At 48.3% G+C, this 8,154-nt stretch overlaps 1 pseudogene; it reads right to left on the bottom strand.

Annotated features, from left to right (window-relative positions):
- Positions 1-1,488: 1,488 nt before the first annotated feature.
- On the bottom strand, positions 1,489-7,187 carry LOC107516110 (annotated as a pseudogene).
- Positions 7,188-8,154: the final 967 nt, after the last annotated feature.

The raw sequence follows: 8,154 nt of genomic DNA, 5'->3' as shown, positions 1-8,154 counted from the left end.
CCCGCCCTGGCGCAGCAAGGCCGGTTCACTCTCCCAGAGCTCAGTGTCTAGGGTGGGCCTGAGCCCTGGGGCGACACACTCCGCCTGGGAGGAGAGTGTTTGCTGCCGGCAGAGGCTGCTGAGAGACCAGCCTTGCGTGCGGGGCCGGAGACGGAGGGGGCTGGTGAGAGCAAGTTTCCATACTCTGTGGCACTCACACCCCACTAGGAATGTGGCTTTGGGCCAGGATCCCTCTGGGCAAGAAAGGATGACTCGGCAGAAACAGCATCCTGACCCCACAGCAAAACTGGAGCCGCTGCTTTGGGGGTGGATGCCAAATGGCAGGGCTGGCGAATTCACGACAAAACCCCCCACCAGCCTTCATCTCCCCCTCCCCACCCAGCCCTCTTTTAGATACCCTTTTCTGGGCTAGGGTTTTCAGGTTCCCCGAGTAGCAACTTTCAGACGGACTTGGGAGGGGCCCTGGGCTGCCCGGCTCTGTCCCACTCCAGGGGATGGAATTGATGAAGGATGAGGAGGAAGCAATGTGAGCAATGCGCTGTCGAGCCCCCCAGGCCTGGCCAAGGGCAGGAGCCCAGCATGAGTGAGGGTGGGGGACATTGTGGGCACTGGAGGGAGCTGGCCTGGTTTGGGCCCCGGGGAATTCCAGCCCAGGAGAGCCAATTGGAAGCACATGTGTTTAGACAGGGAGGAAACCCACAATGTTGCTTCTCCATTCTTTGAGTTCAGCTTTTGAAAAATTAAGGATCTATCATATGGAACCCTGAAAAAGATGTCCCTTTTTCACCAGAGACCATCATGGTACAGGCCAGTCACCACCGGAGACTACCGAGGCACTCCAATTGCCACCAGTCTCCTCGCCCACTTGCACCCCAGGTCCTGAGCAGAAGCAGATGAAGGTGATGGTGAAAATGACGATATTGTTATAATTGTGGCTGCTGTTGTTAGCAATTATCAAAGTGTTTCTCACACACCCTGCTAACCACTTCTTACCTGTTTAAACTCGTGCATTCTAACCCTGTAAAGTAGGTCGGTACTAGTCTTGCCCTAATTTTTAGAAAGGAAACAGCACTGAGGATAATGGGGTAACTTGCCTGAGGTCACCCAGGTAGTGAGTGTAGAAGCTTCCGAGGCAGGGATCCTAATGATCTGCTTGATTCATGATCCGTTTCTTCTACCCCTTAGGGGAAGGAGGAAGGCAGAGTGCCTGTGGCTCTGCCCTGGTCTCCTGGATGCCACACAGTGACTGAGTGTCACCAGAGTTGGCCCATGGAAACAGTGACCCCTTTCTGGGAGCCATTGCAACACCCAGCAGTTTCCTGTACGACGTATCACAGGGTGCTTGGAGTCTGGTGAGCAGTGATGATCCTGGGATTTGGGGCTAGAAGCACGAGGCGGCCTTCTGACTTACTGGCTGTGTGACCTTGACACTTCGTCTCTCTGGACCCTGGCTCCCTGACCCGCAAAATGAGACAGAACACTGTCCTCCATTACCTACCCAGTGAGATAAATCGGAGACCATGAAGTCATTACAGCCAGGGGTCTGGCCAGATGGAAGGCAGAGAGGGCTGGCGGTGGGTTGAGAGGGGAGGAAGGGGTAGAGGTGGGTGATAGGGAGTGTCAGGCTGGCGTCTCCCTGCTCTGCTCCCGGGTCTGGAGAGAGCCCAGCAGACATCAGGATTTCCTTTCTTAAAAGATGACAGATACTTTACACTAATCCATCTGCCTGTAGCAATCACCTGGCGGTGACCCAGGAGCATTTGTTGAGGACACGATGCAGAATGGCTGCATCTTCTGAGGAAAATCTCAGGAGCAGAGCTGTTCTAGGTGCTGGATGACAGTCAGTTCTTTGCAAGTGCCTAGTTTTCTGAGTTCCCTGTTGCTGGAAGCTCCATCTTGCTCTATCCTGAACTTGTGCTGGTTGACTGGTTCCTGTTGCCCAGCAACAGAGAAATAGTGGAGGTGGCTGCAACCGGCTATGTTAAATCAATCAATTGTTGCACGCAGGCGCTGCGCCAAACGGCGTGGTTACAGCTGTGTTAGACCTAGTCACTGCCTACAACTATATGTGGCTAAGAGGGTCATAAACATGCACGGAATAAGTGGATAATAGGCCCCCGACAAATTCATTTTGGTTGATCGAAGAACTTTTGGAATCATGGAGACATTATATAATGTCCCTTACAGTTTTATCACTGAGTCTGTTTTATTATATTCAAAACCTTGGCAAACCAGTAACTTACATAGGATGTGTATGGCCTGGCTACCTCCCAGTTACCCCATTCCTCAGCTCTTTATAAGGAGTTATCAGTAACAGTATATTCGTTCCGTTTGGGCTGTTATTATGACTCTATCCTGGAACATTTTGTAGTGGTTATTTTTTTGGAAACACCATTTGATTTATAATCTCTTAGCAACAGAACTCTGAGGGCTAACGGCTGATGGACACTCCCAGAAGATGACTATGACTCGTGGGCAAACCACCCACAGCAGCTGAGCACCCTCTGATTACGGGTTTAATTGTTTTAGGTCAGCGAATGTCAACAGCACCCACCATGGGCCAAGCTCCTTTTGTTACATGCCCGAGTGCATTTGTTGTGGCAGCCACACACCCAGGGCCTGGGTGCCCGCGGCCATCACAGCCTCCGCTCCTCTTTGGTCCCAGTCCTGGAGCGTATGTCTGAAGGGAAGAGAAGAAAGAAAGGCAGGAATGGCGTCCTCATGCTCTGTGATGAGCTTTGATTCTGTGAGTCCCAATTAAAGGTACCTAGGAAGATAAAAGCAAACTGATCTGTGTACACAGATGAAAACTAAAAGTTCATGGTTAGTCACATTGGAGTTTTTGAATTTCTGTGGCCTAGAACTCAGAAGTTTTCAAGTTTTTGGGGTCCTTCAGGATGTCCCATAGGGCACCTGTATTTTTCTTGAATTTTGCAACCTCCTCAGCCCTCAGCTGCTGGCTGGTCATACTGGTTAGTCCCTGAGCATCTAGGATGGGAGGCTCAGGAAGACTTCTTTCTCAACGCCGTATACCCCCTTCGTCGTCACCAATACTCGGTGAATCCCAGATAGATTTTTCAACGTAGATTCGATGAGATCAGCCACATGGCATCTCATAGCTCTGCTGGTGTATCCTTTCAGCCTGATGACTTCATAGGCACTCTCAACCACCGTCTTATGCACTTCCTCTCAAATTTTCAGTTCCTGGTGAGAAATGCCTACCACGTTCACTTCGTTCCACGCAGCCACACTTGAGGTGCCATGTTCTCCTTAGATCCATCCATGGCAGCTCCTGGGGTGAACGGCAAGTTTTCAGCCATAAAATAGCAAAATCTAACGGATTCTAGATTACACTTGCTTCCAATCACACGGTGCTTGGGCGATCCACTGAGTTTCCAGGTAACATATATGAGAAAATCCACTGGGCTGGAAACCACAATTATGATGCAATCAGGACTGTGCTTGATGATCTGAGGAATAATGAGTCTGAAGACATTAACATGGCACCAGGTTGAGACACCTGTCTCCCTCTTGCCGGTGGGCTCCTGCAGCTACCTTCACAGTCTTAGAACTGGCGGTCACAGAGTAATTTTTATCCACCACGATTTTAGGTATTTGAAGAAATAAGCTCCCATGCTGTAGATGCATCATTTCTCCTTCGAGTTTGTCTCCTGAAACATCCACAGGGACAAATTTATCAGCCAGAGACTTTTCTCGAATACTGACGGTACATGCCATGTGGACTTAACATTCACTACAGTGATCTTACGGTTTGGGACTGTTGCTTCTTCTGCGGCAACCTGGGACAATCAGTTCTTCCTTAAGAGTTGCCACCGTGCACAGGAGGGAGAAGCCTCTGAAGACGGTCGTAATAGGAGTGTGAAGAAGACGATGTCAGCGTGTGCCCAGCCTCCACTCTTCCATGCTCACGTTAATGTCTGTAGTGGCAGCTGAGTCTTCACTGGGTGTGTGATTTCTACAGGTTGCAGCACATGAGAGCCACTGAGCCCAGCGCTCACAGGCAGCATGGGGCCTGCCAATCATCGGGGCCCATTGGTTCTTTCTGGTTCCTCCCTAAGGCTGAGACCACTGTCCTTCATCCATGTGGGGCGGGAATAAAAATAAAAATAATAGCCACCACTTATTACTATGATCCAAAAACTTTACCTGCGTTCCCTTACTTACTCCTTAAAACCTTATAAGGACATGATATTGTTTTCCTCACTTACAGATCAGGAAATTGAGGGGCAGAGTAACTGAATGACTTGCTCTAAGTCATAAAAATGAGGTTCTTTTTGTGACACCCACGGTCACACTCTTCCCTTTCTCACAGCTCTATTACTCATGGGCAGAGGTGGACTTCCTGAGAAACTGGGCCCTCCACTCACACCTGCCCTGTCCAAGGCTCTAGGACTCCATTTATATGGCCACATATTTGGGGGAAATCTGAAAAATAAGATATTTTAATATTCTTTTTCTAAAGGAAAGTCCCCCCACCCCAAGATTCCACAGAACACAGCTTACCCTGCTCAGGAGTACATACCTTCAACATCCTACCTAAAAACTAATCTCTTCCGTCTACCTCCCTTCCTTACTTCATTTGTTCTCCTTGGTATGTTCATTAACACACCACGTACTTTATTAGTCTTATTTATTGCATATCGCAGGAGCCGCTCACTACATGTTTTTGGAAGAACGAATGCAGCCATCGTCCTTATGCTTAAAGCAATCCCGTGTAGTAGGTTGTTTCCATATTAGAGATAAAGGTATAAAGATGTGAAAGGCGACTTGCTCAAAGGTACCCACTAACAATTCCAATCCCCTTTCTCCTGCTCTGAGCTGCCTTTGAACTTGGCCATGTCTAGGTGTCCCTTGGCCATGACATTTTTAATTTGCTCATAGACTGGACATCATCTCACTGGTGTTTCATCTTTGACTCCTCTCTCTCAACAAGTTTTCCTCATCCCCCCAAATCCTATCAACCACCTGCCAAATAATCATTTCTATCTCCACAGCCTCCACTATGGGTGGGGTCTCCCTTATCTTCCTGGTGGTCTCCTTGCCCTCAGAGTTCCCCACACAGCTTCTAGCGGCTAACCTGACTGAGCCACTCTGCTGGAGTGATCCTATGAATTCTCATATCTTAGAGATCATATCCGAAATCCTTAGTCTGACCCACAAGGCCCACGCTGGCATTTTCCCCGCCTCAAACTCACCCTTTCCTTTCTGACTCAGAGCCTTTACACATGCTCTACCCACTTCTGATGCCAGAACATTCTTCCCCACCTCCCTCCCTACCATCCTACTTAATTTCTACTCACCCTTCTGGTCTCAAAGCATCACTTCTTCAGAGCCACCTTCCATGTCCTCTGGCAGTGGGTCAGAGCCCTTGGGAATTGTTTTTACAGCTCCCTGTAAGTCTTGGCTTAGAACTAAGAACGTATTACAACTGTCATTAAGTAACCAACGGTATAATTGGGGTGGGGACGAATCTGTTATTGGGACTCCTCCCTCCACCCTCCTTCCCAAAGGGACCACGTCTGCCTTGCTCGCTGCTATATTCTGTTGTGTTTGCTTGCATTAAGGAATAAAGACATTTGTTCCTCTCTCACATAACCCTTGTGGTACTTCGTATCAGCTGGCAGCAGTGCTCCACGTGGTCCTTTAGGGACCCAGGTTCCTTCCATCATGTGGCTCTGTCGTGCCTGGGAGTTGTCATCTGCATAGTTGAGGCTGGGTCATTGCTGCACCTGGGTTGGAGCCAGAAGAAAGGGGAGAAAATTTGCTAGGTTTGGTTCCAATGATCTATCACTGGATAGCAAACTACCCCCAAATTTAGTGCTATAAAATACCATTTCATGCTGGGGAATTTGGACAGAATATAGAAGGGATGGCTTGTTGTCCTACTTTACAATGTCTGGGGCCTCAGCTGGGAAGACTCAGATAACTGGGGGTGACTCAAATGGTTGGGGCTAAGTCGTCTAGAAGCACCTTCACTCACTGGTGCTTGGCCAGGAGACTGGGCTCAGCCAGGACTGTACCGACACATGGCCTCTCCCACTTGGTGGCCTCGGGGGAGTCAGACTTCTTTAATGGAGGCTCAGGGCACCCGAAGTGAGTGTTCCCAGAGAGCAAGGTGAAGCATGCAGCCTCCTATGCCCCAGCTTCAGAAGTCACACTACTTCCCACTGTGCCTTTGGGCGAAGACTACCTGGGTTCAAGTGGAGGGTCACAGGTACCTCTTGGCAGGAAGAGGGCCAAAGAATTTTTGTCATATTTTAAAACCATCATAGACGGAGGGGCACATGCCAGTCTCACTCACATGCTCCTGGTGAGAATATAATCACATGACCCCCTCTACATGCACGGGGCTGGGGAATGCCGTCCCTCATTAAGCAGGCATGTGCCCCTCTTCAGCTCCATTGCAGTAGAAGAAGGAGAATGAATTTGGGTGGCGTGTTTGCAGTCTCCCACAGTCTACTTCTGTGGCCACCAAAGATGTGTGTACCCCTCTTCCCACACATGCGACACACTTCTTCTTGAGGAAAAACCAAAGTCCCAGTGAATGCACCCATGGCCGCCCATTTCCTGAATGACTAGCTGACTGGATATTTGCAGAACATCTGTGTTCAGCCTATCATTATGGCTGTTCCATTTCTCAACCTAGAGCCTCGAAGTGAGTAAGTTCTAAGCGAGAAGGCAAAATCAGGTAGCTGCGGCCGGTTAGGAGTGGAGAGTAATCCTTTCCCTTTATCTCGGTACTTAATTCAATCCATATACAGAGCAGGAACACCAATACATGTTAGTTGAAAAAAACATCTATCTCACTTTGCATCTAAAATTAATTCCAGATAGATTAAACACTCAAATGTAAAAAAAAAATAAAAAATAAAATAAACCCACGAAACGCTAGGGAGAAGGATAAGAGCAGACAGTTCACAGAGGAGATAAACAAAAGGCAGGTAATGGTAGGGAGAGTTGTATTCTTGAGGATGGGGGAGGCGGTAACTCACACGTTGCTAATTGGTGTTTCAGTTGATCGGTTTTAGAGGGGGGATTTGGCGATATCTTTCGAGATGTCCAATGTTCAATTCCCTTTTATCCAGAACCTCACTTCAAGGTATTTATTCTACCGGTATACAGAATTCCCACAATTGAACCAAACTGCATGTCAGGGATGTTCAGCGCAGGATTGCTTAGAAGAGCGACGTTGCTGGAAACCACCTAAATGTCCACCCGTGGGAAACTATTTTAAGTAAAGTGAAATCCCATGCAGCTGTTAAAACGAATACATAAGATTTATTAGTACTCACAAGGAAAAAAGTCTAAGAACCAGAGATAACCAGAAACAAAAGGCGTGTTGGAGAACTGCACGCATCGTGTAAGTTCATCTGTGCGTATGAGAAATACTTGGAAAAATTCATAGAGACTTTTCACAATGGTTACTTTAGGGGGACTGCGTATAAGGTTGGGGGAAGCCGGAAGATTTTTACTTTTTGCTTTATGCCCTTCGAATGTAGGGAGGAGGCAAGAGAATTAAAAATGTTAAATCGAGCTACATTCAGAGACTGCAATACGCTGGTGAGCCCTGCAGCTAGACCAGGAGGACTCCCGCAGAACAAAGGAGGATTTCTCCTGGGATTGCTAAGGACCCCTTCCCCACACCTGCGAGAGGGTAACAGGAAAAACAGGAGTCTGGAAGAGGCTGCCCTACACTAAATAAAATAGCTAATTTCCTATGGCTAAAACCATGAGGAACCTAGGGATTAAAGGCTGGGAGCTGCCAGCAGGCCTCTTTCTCTACATATTCTTACTTTCCTCACGGTATGTCTATATCAAAGGAGATGGGTTAACAAAGCCCTTTAAACTATAACTCACAGGAACTAAAGAATGATATAGAAACCGAATCCCCAAGGACTCGGGTCCCTCTCACTCTGTCTCTGAGAGGAGACCAACCACCCTCTGTCTGCGGGGTGTTTACCCCTTTTCTAATAAACTTTGCTTTGGCTCCTACTTTGGCGCGAGTTGAATTCTTTTTCTACGCTCTCCGCCAAAGGACCCCATTCTTCTGTCTGTGCTGGGCTTGTTCCTCACCCTCGATTCGGGGAAATTTGCCCTCTCCTGCCTCACTTCTCCACTGTATGGATTCTCCTG

Source organism: Rousettus aegyptiacus, unplaced genomic scaffold, assembly GCF_014176215.1.
Source record: "Rousettus aegyptiacus isolate mRouAeg1 unplaced genomic scaffold, mRouAeg1.p scaffold_m13_p_17, whole genome shotgun sequence".
NCBI classification, from domain to species: Eukaryota; Metazoa; Chordata; class Mammalia; order Chiroptera; family Pteropodidae; genus Rousettus; species Rousettus aegyptiacus.
This window is presented reverse-complemented; position numbering and strand designations above follow the sequence as displayed.